Source organism: Pipra filicauda, unplaced genomic scaffold (genome assembly GCF_003945595.2).
Source record: "Pipra filicauda isolate LSUMZ 115617 unplaced genomic scaffold, ASM394559v2 scaffold26_size5592650_pilon, whole genome shotgun sequence".
Classification (NCBI taxonomy): Eukaryota; Metazoa; Chordata; class Aves; order Passeriformes; family Pipridae; genus Pipra; species Pipra filicauda.
Genome location: NW_024104387.1, coordinates 644,646 through 660,973, shown reverse-complemented (window position 1 = coordinate 660,973; position 16,328 = coordinate 644,646). Strand labels below are relative to the sequence as shown.

At 40.6% G+C, this 16,328-nt stretch overlaps 1 long non-coding RNA gene across 1 annotated transcript in view; it reads right to left on the bottom strand.

The window, feature by feature from the left end:
* The window catches only part of LOC120323487, a 45,487-nt gene extending 37,420 nt beyond the window's left edge, over window positions 1-8,067 (bottom strand). Inside the window, exons 1-3 of the long non-coding RNA XR_005563970.1 lie at window positions 7,945-8,067; window positions 7,559-7,642; window positions 4,767-5,373 (exon numbers count right to left, since the gene is read on the bottom strand). This is a non-coding gene — a long non-coding RNA (uncharacterized LOC120323487). The remainder of the gene's footprint in view (window positions 1-4,766; window positions 5,374-7,558; window positions 7,643-7,944) is intronic.
* Between the last annotated feature and the right edge of the window lie 8,261 nt (window positions 8,068-16,328).

The window sequence follows — 16,328 nt, the reverse complement described above, 5'->3', positions numbered from 1 at the left end:
GTTTTAATAGTTACATAATTTAAGTAAATAATACATTTACAGCCAACAGTAATACATTTACAGCCAAATAATAAATTACATTTACAGCCAACAGTACCAAGGCCTTCCTTAGTCTTTAGCTGAGCTATTAATACAACACAGTCCATTGTATTGAGCTCACATTGCTCACACTTCAGTCCTAAATGCACAGATCTAGACACTGCATACATGTTTAGGAAAACTAGGCATTTAACAGTGAAAGAAACATACTGATGGGAACCTTTGCAACAAGAGGTCTAGGGCATGCTAGGAAGTCCAGGGTCTGCAGGGTTCACAGCTATCACACAGAGCTCGTTCTGTATCCTCCAGAAAATCATCCCCTTGGAATCTGGTACCTAGAGACACACATGTTGCAATTATACAACTCTCTAATCACTTTTTAAAAGTGTTCCCAAGTGGTCACTAATATGATTTTTTTTTTATTGCTTTTGGACTGAGATAAACCAAGAAGAAATTTCAGCTCACAGACTGCTGGAGAAAAATATAAATTTCAAGGGTTCAGAAATCCACTTCACTAGGTCTACTTCACTTCTCCAGTGGTCTGCTCCATTTTTATCTCTCTCTCCCAAAGGAGGAGATGGAATTTTGATACCTGTAACAATAAGAAAAATGCATAATTTGCTTTCCACTAGATTAGGGTCCATGGTTTAGTCATTCATGCCAGGGAAAAATATCTTCATGTCTTGCTCCACTGACTACGGTGGGATTTTCCACGATGTAATGAACTCAACAGAGTGGCCAGGCCTTCCTCAATCTAAGCTTCAAGCAAGGTTAAAGTTCCTGACCTGGACTGAGGCCCAGCCTGTCCCTGAGCAGTGATGGGCAGCCCCCCCCAGGCAACTCCCCCCAGTCTGTACACTGAGCGTGATGGTCTGTGCTAAAAGAATATCCTTTTGCCCAGTTCAGGTCAGCTGGCCTGGCCATGCTTCCTCCCAACTTCTTGTGCACCTGCTCACTGGCAGAGCATGGGAAACTCAAAAGTCCTTTAGTAAGAGAAAGCACTACTTAGCAACAACTAAATCATCAGTGTGCTGTCAACATCGTTCTACAAAATCCAAAACACAGCATTGTACTACCTACTAAGAAGAAAATTAACTCCATCCCAGCTGAAATCACAACAATAGTGTGACTGATTACAACTTAATTAATATGAAATTCCAACATTTTGAATGTGAGAGAGGAAAGCATCCAAGAAAGAACCAAAATATTAACAGAAAAAGAAAAGCAATAGTCTTGTTAGTCAGATGCTGGTCCTGACAGGAACACTCCCATGTGTTATACAAGCTGTGCTAAGCATGGATCATATGGTTTCTATCTGATGGATACAACAAAATCAGTCACTTATTTAATTCAGTTCTGGTCTAAGTCAGGAAAAAGCAGTCAAATCTAGGTAGGGAGAAATATAAAATATAGATTCTTGAAATTAGGCACCCAAATCCATAGGTGTGACTTTCAGAGGTGCTGAGTGTTCTGGCCTCCCATTGTTGCTTGTGGGTAAAAAGCCCCTTAAGTAACTTTTATGAGACACCTGTCTCAGAGGATCTACACAGAAGAAAATCAAATTAGCACAGTACAGTCAGAATTCATTGCCTCCAAGTTGTGTGCATGTGTTATATTTGTGTGTATAAATATATGTATGTATGTATAGCAAGAAGTCAAGGAGGGTAACTTGTATTTTTAGGTTTATTCATGGTCACAACATGAATAAAAAGTCTTTTTCTAAAGACTCTTTCTTTGCCACCTACTTCCCTTCATCATTTCAAATATTGAAACATTTTAATTCTTGCACTTATTCTAAAAATGAGCTCTTTCTGTGATGCATTACAGAGCAGCTCAGAAATGCCTTCCCTAATCCATAGAAAGTTTGGACAAAAACGAAAAGCTTTAGGTGAAAGATGACATATATCCTTCAAGTTTGTGATTTTCTTTCTGAAATGTGTCAATAGGCCAGACTTGCATCTTCTGTGATACCCTCTGGTCTAGGAGAAAGTGGACTACAAAACTCGTTTCATTGAAGATTCTAGTCCATAAAGCGAATATAGGAACAAGAGGTATCATAGAATAGTTTGGGTTGGGACTTTTAAAGGTCATCTAGTTCAGCCCCCCTGCAATAAGCAGGGACAGTTTCAACTAGATCAGGTATCTGAACTGTAGTTCAGATAAAGATAGTTCAGCAGTATTTTCTAACCCAGTTAGTTTTCCATAGAATGGTTTGGGATGGAAGGAACCTTAAAGATCACCCAGTTCCAACCTCTGTGCTATGGGCAGGGAAACCTTTCACTAGACTGGGTTGCTCAGGGTGCCATCCAACCTGGCCTTGAAAACTTCCAGGGATGGGGTATCCACAACTTCTCTGGGCAACCTGTTCCAGTGCCTCACCACCGTCACGGTAAGGAATTTCTAACATCTAATCTAAACCTACCCTCATTCAGTTTGAAGCCATTCCTCCTTGTCCTGTCACTACACCCCTCTGCAGCCACAGTGGTTTGTTAGGTACTTCTTCACTTGCTTGTAAAGAAAATGGTCCCTCTTTCATTATAAAGTAATATGGAAAAATGATAAGGGTGTCCTGCACACAATAAAAAACCCAAATCCAACAGGTTCCCAATACCTGAAGGGAGCCTACAAGAGAGATGGAGAGAGACTATTTACAAAGGCATGTAGTGACAGGACAAGGGGAAATAGCTTCCAACTGAAAGAGGGTGGGTTTAGATTAGATACTGGGAAGAAATTCTTTACTGTGAGGGTGGTGAGCCACTGGAACAGGTTGCCCAGAGAAATTGTGGATGCCCAATCCCTGGAAGTGTTCAAGTTCAGACTGGATGAGGCTCTGAGCAATCTGATCTAGTAAAAGGTTGGAACTGGATGATCTTTTAAGGTTCCTTCCAACCCAAGCCACTCTGATTGTAAACATATTTGTCGTTTTTTCTTTTACTTTTGTCACACAACATGTATTTTTAGAAATTGCAATTCGCTGCTGAAAGTCATAAGAAGGCTTTCAAAAATAGTTTTGAATGCAGGAAAATCAACCCTTCCTATACCAAAGCTTTACTGTGGATAGATTTTTATGCAATGTAAGTATGATAAATATTCAGTGTTGCAGACACAGCACCCTTACTGCAGTTTGTCCCGCTGCCTTGATCCAGCAGGCAGGAAGAGGCTCATTGCCACTCCGAAAGCCCATCTGGCGCCATCTGCCTGCCAAGAGCTGAGCAATACGCACATTTATCGGTTTCCATTTATAATTTCAGAAAAGGTGTTTTTCTTGTTGCTCATGACAACAACGTTTGAAGTAAAGGCTTAGCCCAAAATTCTTGATTACTGATTTATAAACATAGAATCTATGTTAGTGACTTAAAATTAACCAGTGCGACTGTTCAATTTTCTCTCCTCGGGGAACAAAGAAGCAGAAAGAGAGGTTTTGCTCATGCACACAGATAAGCCTGTAAAATGTTACTGGTCCGGGTAAGAAGACCTGAGGAAGCATTGATTTTGTAGGTGTTTGTGTACACCTGGTTAAGAACAGCAAGGAGATGGGGTGGCTACCTCCATTGGCAACTCTGCCCCCATGGCTTTGAATGCCTACCTCCTCCCTTTATGCTCCTTTCCCAGTTTGTCAGTGATGAATTCATGGATGGCTCCCTGCTTCACTATTCAAATCCTTTTCAAGCCTGTAATCTGACAAAAAGATCGAGGCAGGAAACAACCCACATTGCAACAAACATAATTTTCCAATCCTGTCCCTGAACCCTCTGATCAGAGTTCCTTGCTCTAAGATATGTAAGTGGTCAGGATTTCTGATTCCTACTCTGGTAAAATGCTCTGTGATCTATGGACAAAATGAATTGAGCATTACATGGATCTGTGCATCTGATTGTGCAGATCTGATGGATCTGTGCATCTAGATGAGCCTCATGGCATGTACCGAAGGGTGTGCTTCAGTATGCAGAGGATACATCTACTAATTACTCTGAAAATCAGAAACTGGAAGAGGGAGAAGAGTGGGTGGTGAGAAGCCAACCTTGTGGGAAAGAGTGAGAGCCTATAGGAAATGGGTTAGCAAATGTGAAAGCATCTCTGCAGGAGACTGAAGGAAAATTTTGAAAATGCCAAGATCCAAAGCCAAAACTTAGTAAGACTGAGAGTGGAGTAGACTGGGAAAGGTTAGATCTGTTCTTGTCTGATCTGTTCATCTCTTCATCCCTACTTAGAAGCTCTTTATCAGTACCAGGCCAAGTCCCACTAGGGTTTTGCAGCCTTTCATTACAACTGATGATCCCATGGGCATTTTTACCTATTTGCCTTCTTGATCTATATTCCTTCCACCTTTGCATCATTCAGGACAACACAGAGCTTGTCAGGATCCCAGTTAAGAGTGTGAATGTCACATGCTTCATGGTTGAAAATGTAGAATATCTCAAGTTGGAAGGGACCCATAAGGATCATCGAGTTCAATTCTCTGCTCGTCACAAGACTACCCAAAACTAAATCATATGACTAAGCGTCGACCAGACTCTCCTTAAACTCTGACAGGTTTGGTATTGTGTCTCTGGAAAAAATCCCAGTGGAAGCTGTGCTGACAGCATGAAGCTAAGCTTTCCAACTTTTCTTACTGGCTTTCTTAACAGCCTTGTGTATTTCTGTAAAGACCACAGACTTAAGTTTACAGCATCAATAATGCTACTGCAAAATTAATTCACAAAATAAATGTGATATTAAATATTTACCAGTCTTGTGTTTTGTTCCTGGTCCTCAGCAGACTGCAGTCAAATGTCCCATGGGTCACTTTGAAGAACCAGGATGAGAATACCTTAGAGAAACCCTGATTAAAATAAAAAACATGATACACTTTACTAAGCTGGTTTAGGTGACAGGTGTAAGGACTTAAATGGAAGATTTACTGCTTTATCCTTCTACCACTTCATACAGCAAAGGGAAGTCCCTCATTATTACCTTCATACTACCAAGAGGAGGTACAGACTAGTGTCCTATTCCGTGTAAAACAATAAAAAGACTGCAGAGCAGCATAATTTTACATTGGTTTCCTATATGTTACAGCAAAGCAGTACTGCTCCACTGCGGAGTTCACTGAACAACAGTGTAAAGACAACTATTCCTCCTTCTCTTCTTCTCTTGAGTCATTCATGCTTACCTTCCACAGTTACACTGGAACTGCTCTACTGCCCATTAGGGTCATTGTCTTGCATATCCTATGGTCACTATGCAATGTCCTGAGTCACTCAGCTCAGCAGCATTAAAATAAACTCCTCTCTTCCCTTCTTGCCTCATGGTGTACTCAGGAGACCTCTCAATCACTTGTCCATTCTTCTTCCCCTTCAGGAAGGGAAAGGGATTAGCAAGAAAAAATGGCACATACCAGCAAGCACCTTATACATCAAAACAGGTGGTTTTGCCTTTGCAGGATATAATATGGTCTCCTGTGCAGGAGAGACACTAGGCCTGGGACTTTCAGTGTGAAAAGGAGGTCTTTTTGCTTGCCTGTCCACAGACAGGCTTTATGAGACTGCGGCTTTCAATTTTGTCAGCCCAAGCTCTGGGGTTTTGTGTTTTTGCTTTATGTATTTTGCAGCTCAGACCCTGCTATCTCTCATTTGATCCACCCACTGTTCAAAGATGCTTATTTTGCATCACTTATGATCAATGAAGAGCAGAGCGTTCTGCACTAGATCTCCAGTATTAACATCTGAGTTCTTTAAAGTCATTGGACTGAACACCCTTAATTTTCACAGTGTGGGGCCATCCACTGTCAGTTGTGATAATTTCATACTAGAACTTCCCATTCAATATTTCCCATTGAACTTCTAGGTGAAGCTTTACACTTTTTTTGCCAGGTGGATTTCAAGCACTGCCGTCTGTCTTTCAGTCACTTTCAGTAGTTCCAGTTCTGTCAGGAGTTCAGTGCTTACCTATTAAAATACCAAAAAGACAAACATTTATTCTGTTATTCATTTCTTGATATCCAGATTTCTACACTAAACAGCAAGATGTCAGTGAAGTACTTTGGATCTCTTGAGTAGCAGCATAAATATCAATTCATTCTTTTAATTTCAGTGCAAATTTACCTAACTATAGCTCAAAATGCTCAGTAAAAGTTGCACATAATCCTATAAAGCTGGTTACCAACAGACATACCACTTTCTGTTCAGTTCTTCTGTCTTAGCTCTGCTCTTTTTTCTCTCCTTTACTGTAGGTCTTTGTAAAGTAAAGGGTGTCAGACAAATGCAGATGACATCTGCAAGCACACCTGCAACCATATGACAGGTTGAAGGATGACTGCCACATACTGCTTTATCTGTCAAGAAAGTTGCAGTGCCTGGCATAGGATTACTATTTGGTTAAGTGAGGTAATCAACCACACTACCAAACAGCCTGTGCCCAAGCCCTGCCTAAGGCTTAACCAAAAAGATAACTATTATAGTTAAAAAATGGTACCTATGGTAAAGCACATCTTCAGGAGATGGTCCTGTTGCAATGAAAGATAAGGCAGGTAGGCAGCCTCACTTCTAATCAACATTGATTAAAAGCAAGTCTGCTGTATATAATGTGGTTGGTTTTCCTTCAAACAACAGAAACACTTTTGGCTGGTCATAGGAAGAACATGCAGATGAAAAGAGATCATTCTTATTATGCCCAGGCCTGTCCAGTCACTCCAAAGTGTTATAACTCCAAAGTGTTTGCTTGAGCAAAGTTCACTTTCACTAAAAGGACAGTGCTAAGGTGCATTTTATCATTCCCATCTTTTCCGCTAAAACTAGTCCAAATTCAGTAGTGACTCACAGCCCTGCCACACTGACGTCAGTGGAGAATTTGGCTTATTATGTGTAATAACTAGGCTTCAAACTGAAATCTGCTATCTCTTGAAAGGTGTTTTCATATGGGTGCTCTGTTAATTGTGGGTTGGTTTATGACTGGTACAAGTTAGATTTCTATTTGAGCCTAAAAAGACCAGTGAATCACAAATCTTGCAAAGACATGTAAGAAGAGAAAGTAAGTCAATTTGGCCTACCTATTTTGACCCTCAAATTTTGTCTGCAGATGTTAACATTGTACACAGAACCTGTGTACAGGATCTGAGAACAAACATTGTCTATCATTCTCTGCACGACAGTTTCCTGTCAGCCACAGAGGACTGTAGGTGCCTGATCTGCCCCCTTCACAGTGGAGATGGAGAGCGTGTATTTCAAACCTATATGCTTCATATTATTTTTTCTCAGGGAATACAGAGAACACAAAGAATCTCCCCCATAATAAGCACAACTCTTGCACTCTTGGAAATACGTTCTTTTTGTGCAGTGGTCTCAGAGAGCAAGAACCACAGAGTTCAAAGTCAGAAGGGGGTAGATTCTTCAGGGTGTAGACCCTGTTTCAGCCCACCCTACTTGCAGCAAATGTGCCCTGCAAAGACTCTCCACTTCGTCTAACTTCAACATTCTTACAAGCATGGTTGTTAGTAACTGGTCTAGCAATAGCTAAGCCAGTCCTGTAGAGCTTAACTTACCTTTAGCCATGATCAAGGATACTGTGTAGATGGCATCGGTCACTACAGAACTGTAGTTATCTGTATCATCTCCGGAGAAACATTCTGACAGGAAAGAAAAACACAAACAGAGAAAGCGATAAGCAAAACCTCCAGGTAGGCTGGGGTGCTAGGGAATGGATACGGCAAAGCTGTTAGTGAATTCCTCTTTTTATTTGTGTTTACATAAGTGGTTTTTTAATCACTAACAAAACTGACCTGTTGAAAATCCAGAATGTCTGAGAACAGAAATTCTGGGACCAAATCCAATTCCCCCTCTTCCCTAAAGATCCTTCAGAGCCTTCCCAAAGCCCCAGAAACAGACAGAAGTCTTCCCACTCACAGCGATAGTATTTTGGATCAGATACCTTCTTGGCCTAAGGCAGCAGAAGGAAGCCATCCTTCTTCTCAGAGACATCCTTTTATTCTGATGCTCTGCACTGGAAGCAAGTATTCCTCCTGCACTGCATAAGGAATACAGAGACCAGAGGAGAGTTGATGGAAGTTGTTGGACTTAGAAGTCCAGAGTACTGTAGGAAAAGAAAAAGAGAGTTTGATCTGCCCTAGCTGGAAGATTTGTAAACAAAGGACTGGCTGAGAGAAGAGGTGAATTAGGGTGAACTAAGAATTAAGGAAAGAGGAGAGGAAGGGACAGAGAAAGGGAAGAAAAAGAACAGAAGAAGGACAGAATTTTTTCAGCCACAGGACAACACAAATCAAACAGGGCTGAACTGGGACATGTGCCCTGAGAAATATAATGAATTACTAAGATTTAGCATTGGTTTTGCCTGAATGGCACTTGAAGGGAAGACACTGATCTGTTGGAGCGAGTCCAGAGGAGGGCCACTAAGTTGATCAGAGGGACAGAGCACCTCTCCTGCAAAGAAAGTCTGAGAGAATTGGGATTGTTCAGCCTGGAAAAGACACGGCTTCAGGACCTAATTGCAGCAATCTGTACAATTCCAGTATCTGAAAGGAACTTACATGAAAGAGGGAGAGAGACTATTTACAAGGGCATGTAGTGACAGTACAAGGGGGAATGGCTTCAAACTGAGAGTAGATTTAGATTAGAAAAAAATTCTTAACTGTGAGGGTGGTGAGACACTGGAACAACTTGCCCAGAGAAGCTGTGGCTGCCCCATCCCTGGAAATGTTTAAGGTCATGTTGGATAGGGCTCTGAGCAACGTGATCTAGTGAAAGGTGTTTCTGCCCACAGCAGGGGGATTGGAATTAAATGATTTTCAAGGTCCCTTCCAACCCAAACCATCCTATGACTCTATAACACACAAAATGCATCAGGCCTCACTACGCTAAGCACAAAACTATGTAACAAAAATAATGGTTCCTGCTCTGATGCTCTTTTTCTGCTCAGAAACACCACCCTATACACACACAGCAGTATTTGAAAGTGGCACTTCTGCAGTAGGCTGACTGTGAACAGGGACCTTTTTATTTTTGCTGAGGAATACTACAGTGCCTAAATTTTTTCTTTTTTTATGGTTTTTAGTGTGGGAATAAAAAAATAAGCCTATGGCACAAGCTTCTTAAAAATACTGTCAAAAACATTCTGGATCCTTCTTCTATTGGTACCCACTCTCTCTACTCCATGTTACATTACGGTTTAGCTTGGAATATTGCTTTGTCTCCTAAAATTAAAGAAGAAACATTTAAATTAATGAATGAATGAGTGAAATGGAACAGGGGCCTGTTACCTACTTTCTCTGTTTGAGTTTATTTTAAATCATGTTTTCCTTTCCTGTCTGCTTTATAGAAGAGATTAGATTAACCTTGCTTTGTTTTACTTATTGTACTTCTTGCAACTTTACATCCATCACAGATACCACTCTGGAATGAAATTTTTTCATTAGCAGCTCTCTGCACACTGGCAGGAATGATTTGTGACTTCTTCTGATAACATACTACAAAAAATAAAGACTCATATGATCTTTCTGTCACTTTAGACAGTCACAGATCTGTCATATGGGAGAGATTATACATGATGGAAAGGCCTATTTACTTATGCATTAAAGGTCACATTCTTCCAGCCCCAGCCAAATAATTTGATCATGAGTTTTGCATAAATAAGAATTGCTGTATTTAGATCAATAAGGACAAGTTTTCAGCAGCTAAAATGAACATTCCTACTGATCTGACTGATCCATAAAAAATCTCTAAAAACAGTGAGGATGGAGATAAGTAACTGCAGTTTGTACCTGGTTTTGTTTACCACTCTTCTGTTACAGGGGATGACAGATTGTATTTCCTTGCATGAGATGAATGAATATATCTAAGAGCACCTGAAAATACAGTCAGTTATTGGCAAGTACTAGCTAAAGGTCTTTCCCCAGAAATAATTGTTACTCACCCCTGTGTGTTGTCAATGGACAAGGTTTTCCCACAAATTCAGGAATGCTTTCTCCAGCAAGCATCTCAAAGGAGCACGTCAGCATGCTGAAAGACTCCAGTAAGGCAGAAGACTTCCTAGAAACAACTTGTTTAGTTGGGGAAAGATTATGTTACTTAAGCAGAACAGTGAGGTACTGTTTGCAGGATTTATTTACCAGGAGTGGGAAAGAGTGGATACAATAAGAAGTCCCGAAACATAAAGTTACACAGGGAACTGCTCATCACCTAAAACTTTCTGAGAGAGAAAGCTTTGTGCAGTAGGAAGAGTGTCTGTAGGAGGCTGCTGATCAATTCCCTGCTTTTTTTTCCTGACTTTCTGAAGGATTTTGGGCAAGTAACTTGCTCTCTCTGTATCTATCTTGTCATCTACGCAATGAGAAAATTGGGCTGCCTTGCTGCAGGAATGCTGCAAGGTGCTTTGATGTTAGATGTCATTCAAGAAAGGCATCAAAACTGGATGTATCCCTAAGTCCTATTAGAACTTACTCTGTTCTGCACAAGCTGCACTAAGCACTTCAGTGCTGCTCATGTCCTGTGTCTAGACAAATGCCCATAGTTTAAGACAAATCCTCTTTCTTGAAACTGTTTTGTTTCAGGAGGCTTCAAAGAGCTTCATTTTTCTATCAGAAGGAATCCATTTAGTTTGTGTTTATATTAACTAGTTCTTGAGTTCAGGTAAAGCTATTTTTTTTCCAGTTAGACTGACCAGCAAGGAGTAGGCCCTGAATACACTCTGCTGGGGGAGGAACCACTGTATAAGAAAAATTGCCTGTAATAGTAAGCAATGAACTTTTGTAAGCCTCCTCAGATCGCAAGATTTCCTGTTTCTTGACGAGACTGGAACCAACTTCCAGAGCCTGAAAGGTTGCACTTGAAGGATGTGACACTGTCTGTTACTGCTTATCACCAAGACTCAACTTGCACATACCTCGACTGTGTGCAAGAAAGAAAACAAAATGATAATGTAGATAGGCCTCTGGTCTCGGGAACGCAAGTCCACCCATGGGCATTCTGCAGAGAGATTAATTCACTCATCACTAACAGTGTGGCTATTGCACAATTCACACGGCTGTAACATCAACATTAACAGCATCAGCAGACGTGTGCCAGGAGAAGCAGATGTCAACAAAAGACCTGTCAGTACCACTGAAGTACACACAGCAAAGAAATGGTACAAGCAAGTTATAATTTTAGTTTTAGTTATGGAAAACAGAGTTGAACAAGCTTGACTAACTCTTTTGTAGGTAACTGAGTCTTCCATCCACCATACTTGTCATGGCCGTTTTACTCCTGGTTTTAAGTGTCTCAAGGAGCTATACTTCAGAGTGGTACTTTACAAGGTTCCTTTCTTGGAAAGGTAAGGAAAGGAAAAGCAAAGCATATATGAGTCTAGAGGCATTGAACTCACATAACCCATTTCCACCCTGCCTGCCCACAGCCAGAGGACACAAAATATTACAACATTCTTGAAAATGTCTGTTTATGCATATAATACATTCTTGAGAATATCTGTTTTACCTGTTTATCCCAGCTGCTAAGTTTCTGATCATTCATCCTCACGGAAAGGAGCTTTCAAGACCCTTCTTGTGTCCCTCAGCTCACATGAAGTCCTGTAGATTGTCAAATTCCTAGGAAGATTCCTGGATCCCTTTACACTGGACAAATATGGTTTTGTGTAGTGCAAAATTTAAATACATACTGGCCTCTTGTGGGCTATGTTGTTACATCCTTTACAATGGCCTCAGCAGTTTGCCATTTTTGGAATAACAAGACAATAAAACTTCAAGCATGAGGTTAATAGGAATAAACCTTCTGTAGGTCAAAAGGATACCTTTTTATTTAAAAATGAACATTACCTCCTAGATTTTCTTGTGATTAATTTTGACACAATTTCTAAACTTTGTTCAAAAGCAGACTACTGAACAATTTACCAGTCTTGTTTTTCATGTTAAAATCAAAACATGTGGGTCCAGGTTTCAAACAGTTAAACATCCAAGAAATCCTGCTGTGGTGTTCAAGTCATTCCCCAATGCTCCTTTCACACCTCCAGGCTTTAGCTTTTTTTATTTTATAGCTGTACATGCAGCAATTTTTATCATTTCCAAGTCCAGCCAGTTCATTCAGTTACTGAAGCAGAGATTAGGTGCTCATAACTTTAGATTACAGAGGTCATTTTTTAATTGGTTCTCTTCCATTCCTTAATAAGCCTGAGATTCTGTCACCCTTCTTCCTATGGAGAAGGACTTCATTCCCAATGAGCAAGGTACTTTCTCCAGGAGGGAATGAATTACAGATCTCAGCCCATGTATTTAGATCTCTTTCACTTTACTAGTGTTAATCACAGCAGTGCTGACATAGTGCAGGTACAGGAGATTGTTTTTCACGTACACAGGCCTATCCATTCTGAAGGACACAAACCACATATCTTGTTTGCCACAAAGGCTCAAAAATATAGTGGCAATTAACTGCTTAACTGCCCACATTTGATTTCTTTTTGGAACAGAATGCTGTTATCTATTCCATATTTATGTTAAATTCATTTGAAAAGGGAGTCTAGTGCAGCAGGCACTTGGGTCATGCTTTGCAAAACACAGGAACTTATAAAACCAAAGAACATAAAAATCTAGCCAACTTCCATAGGCTGATGGGAATGATTACAGGGAACTCTGGAAAAAGCAATGGTCACCCCACCCTTCCACCCCCTCCAGGAATATACCACCTTTTTCGGATGATTTTAAGGGGATTTATACTAGTCTACAAAAGAAAGAGGAAGCTGAAAAGTTTCACAAAAAACAAGGAAAAACATCCAGAGTTTGAAACATTGTCAACTTTTCCAGTGAGTAAAAAATACCACATATAGACAGCCAAAATAAACACATGCTGTAGTTCACAGGCTAAAGAAGGAATCCAGCAAGACAGACACGCTGCTCCCTTGCCTAGAAGCTTGTGTTCTTATTAACACAGACCAAATCAGAAGTGCGTGGAAATGGGATTGGTCATGTTGTAAAGTGGATAAAGTATTATTAATTGCTTGTCTAATAAATGTATCAAGAAACCAACCTGCATTTACCTCTTCAGTATTCTATTCAGCCAAAAGAGCCTGACTTAGAAACAGAGAAACCTAGTATCTGGGCTGAAAGTCGTATTTTCCCCAACAAAAACAAAACACTGCCAACCCAATTCAGTTCCTCCCACCTATTCAAACTGACTCAAAAACCAGGCACTGCCCTTCTATGTTCACTTCACAGTGCTCGTGAATCCTCCTTCATGCATCTGTTCTTACACCAGCTACTGTGGCACGTTTAGCAGGTGTCTGCTTATGCACACACACCACTGTGGGGAAAAACCAATGCACATGAATGAGAAGATCTTTCAGTTTTGGCCACACTGCCACACACAGGCCTCCAAAAGGGGAGGAGTGACTCCGAATGATCTCTTCATTACCTTTGCATTGCTTGAGTGTTTGCTTTCTGTATTCCTCACAACAGCCTAAAGACCAAGAAGACAAGAGTGGATGTAGTGAAATTAATTGTATCTGCTTTTCCTTCTTTTGAGGTAGAAGGAGTCAAAACTAATTTACAAGAGGAGGTTTCTGTTTTGTTTTATTAGTTTTGACTTTATTCCTGACAGTCTTCCATGTGTCCATTTCAGAGGCAAGCAAGCTAAACATGCAAAGGAGAAAGAGCAAAAGGATCTATGCAGGATATTTCCCCTCTGGTCCCTGGAGAGAAGTATTGCCTTTGCCTTTCCAAAGGACAGCAGACACCTTGCAGCTGCCATTGGGACTAGGACAGTTAAGGTCAGACATAATAAGAAAACTTTGACTCAGTCAGATGCTACTGTTTCCCAAAGAAGAAACTCCTTTAGTAAGGTGCAAATAACTGCAGACTTCCGTCCCCAGAATTCTGGGATGACAAAGTAGGCAGAACAAGCTGAGCCCTCTGAAGACAGTCTAGCAAGACAGGCTCTCTCCAAGGGAAGAGATGATATCTGGAAAACACAGGCTATCAACATATTGGATTAAAACTAGTGCAATACAGTAGCACATTTAATTCTATTTTAAGCTTAAGCAGCAACAGGCAGATAAGAGATAAAGCAGCAACAGGGAACACTGAAGTTGAGTAGCATGGTCCAGCAGAGAGAAATGGTCAGGAATTGCAATACCTGAGTCCTTTGCCAGACTGTTTAAGCTTTATCTTCTCAAATGCTCTGAGCCATATTGCCAGCCTTGGTGCCAACACAGCTTTTAATTCTGAGTAAATAATTCAGTCTTTCTCTTCATTCAGCTTCGCTATCAACTGAGTAAACCTGACACTGCTGCCCTGCTGGGGACTATATGGCACACAAGCTTGGGCAGATCTGATTGTAATCCCTTCTGTGACTTTCACACCAGGCCAAGAGAATGTAGCATCTGCTGTGTTCAGGTGCTGGAGCCTGATTTGTGTCAGTGCTCAAAGGAGAGTGGACTTTTCTCTTTCCTTGCATGTAACCAAAGGAATTAACCTCTTTGAATATGTGAAATTCACTTTGAGACATTTGAAAATAACATTTGTGTTGCCTGGAGCATGCGACTGCCTGTACCTTACGCACAAAGCTGCAAATGCTGCTTTCATTCACATATTTCTTCTGTGCTTTTGAATGGAGCATTTTTTTTCCTTGCAGGACTCCTGAGCTGCCCTACATTATCCTAAGTTGATAATCACTCTTGCAGCAAATGTACATCTACAGACTTGGCAGAAGAAACAAGGTTATTCCTCACATATCTCAGAAAAAGTGCTTTGCTTTTTCTCCATAGCAAATCTATAAAGCATACTTCATGTCAAAAATAGAGTGACATGGTTATGATTAACAAACTGTAGATTTATCATACCCCTTTATTTAAACTGGCTTCCAGAGAAAGAGCACATGAAAACATAATAGTTCAGGTCCATTTCTAAAACCTGCCAACTCACAACCAACAGACATACACTTTCTAAGGCCACCGATGCACAAGCTGCACGATTTCTCCACTGAAGAGACAGCAGGGAAGTGACAGGAAGCAAGGTCCTGTTTAGTGATGTCTTCATTCTCAAGCTCATTTTGCAACTGCAAATTCACAGGTTAAGATTTTTCAAAGTAGATTAATTACAGAGGAAAAGTCCAGAATAAACAGATACTTTTGAAAATCTTGCAAGGAATGCAGTTCTCTACTCTATATGACTGCTGGGTAGTTCACATTTCAGAATAATTTGACCAAGTCATCTTTATCTTGATCCTTCAGAGAGTGAAATGTACTTTATCTGGGGACAGGTCTTATGCTCAAGTGCATTTAAGTTTTTGTTTTTACATAACTCTGATATCTGCTGATCTCAGACTACCTACAAAAGCATGGAATGTGCCATTAGTCTGTTACCATGACAGAAGTATAAACAAGATAATAAAACTGCTTAAGTGTGATGACCAATGACCAAATGAACAGCAAAAAAGCAGGGCATTGAGCTGGGGTCTGCCCTGTTCACAAAGTGTGAAAAAGCTTATGAAACAGAAGACATCACAGTTGGTTCTAAATAAAACCATCTCATGTTTGTTATATGCTTACCCACCTGCAGAGAGGAATTCAGTTCTCTGGGAAACAACTGTGTTGTAGGTATTAGTGCTGTAGTCTTCAGTTCACAGAGGCCCGGACAGTGAGCTGGAGAGGGTGGATGATGTATGCTTGGAATTTTCATTTAACAGAGAAAGAATGTCCAGTAAAAAGACAAGTCTAACAAGAGACATAGCTTAGCTTAGTTCCTATTGTCAGCTCGGTTTCAAACATACTGATTACAGAAGCAGCAGCCCCACTCATCTCAAGTGCTTGTGCACGGCCAGAGCTCCTTTCTGCTAATCTTAAGCGCTTCTTAAGACTACCTCTGCTGTCAGAAGATATCAGAACAGCTGATAAAAGGTCCTTCAGACCTCAAATTCTATTCAAAAAACAGTAAAGAAAAAAAGAGACAGAAATACGTTAATTATAATAAGGCCGAAGAGCAAATAGGAGGATTAGCTCCAAATCTGTTAGACAAAATAACGTTTCAAGAGGCATTTGAATATTTTGATCCTGACAAGTGGTATGCTCTTGCCTGGTACAAGATGGCAGCAGTGCAACCCTCCTAACCAGACTGTGTAACTAGGCTGACATGTGCTTTGTAGCAGTGAATTGATGCAAAACAGCCCAATTTTATCAACTAACACTCTCTCGGGGCATTCCACACATGTAGAATGGGAGTGGACATCAGGCTGGATTTCCTTCATCAGTATAAATTGTTCGCTTCTACTCAAGTCAGTGAAGCACTGCCAACTAACACCTGCTGAGGATCTGCACAA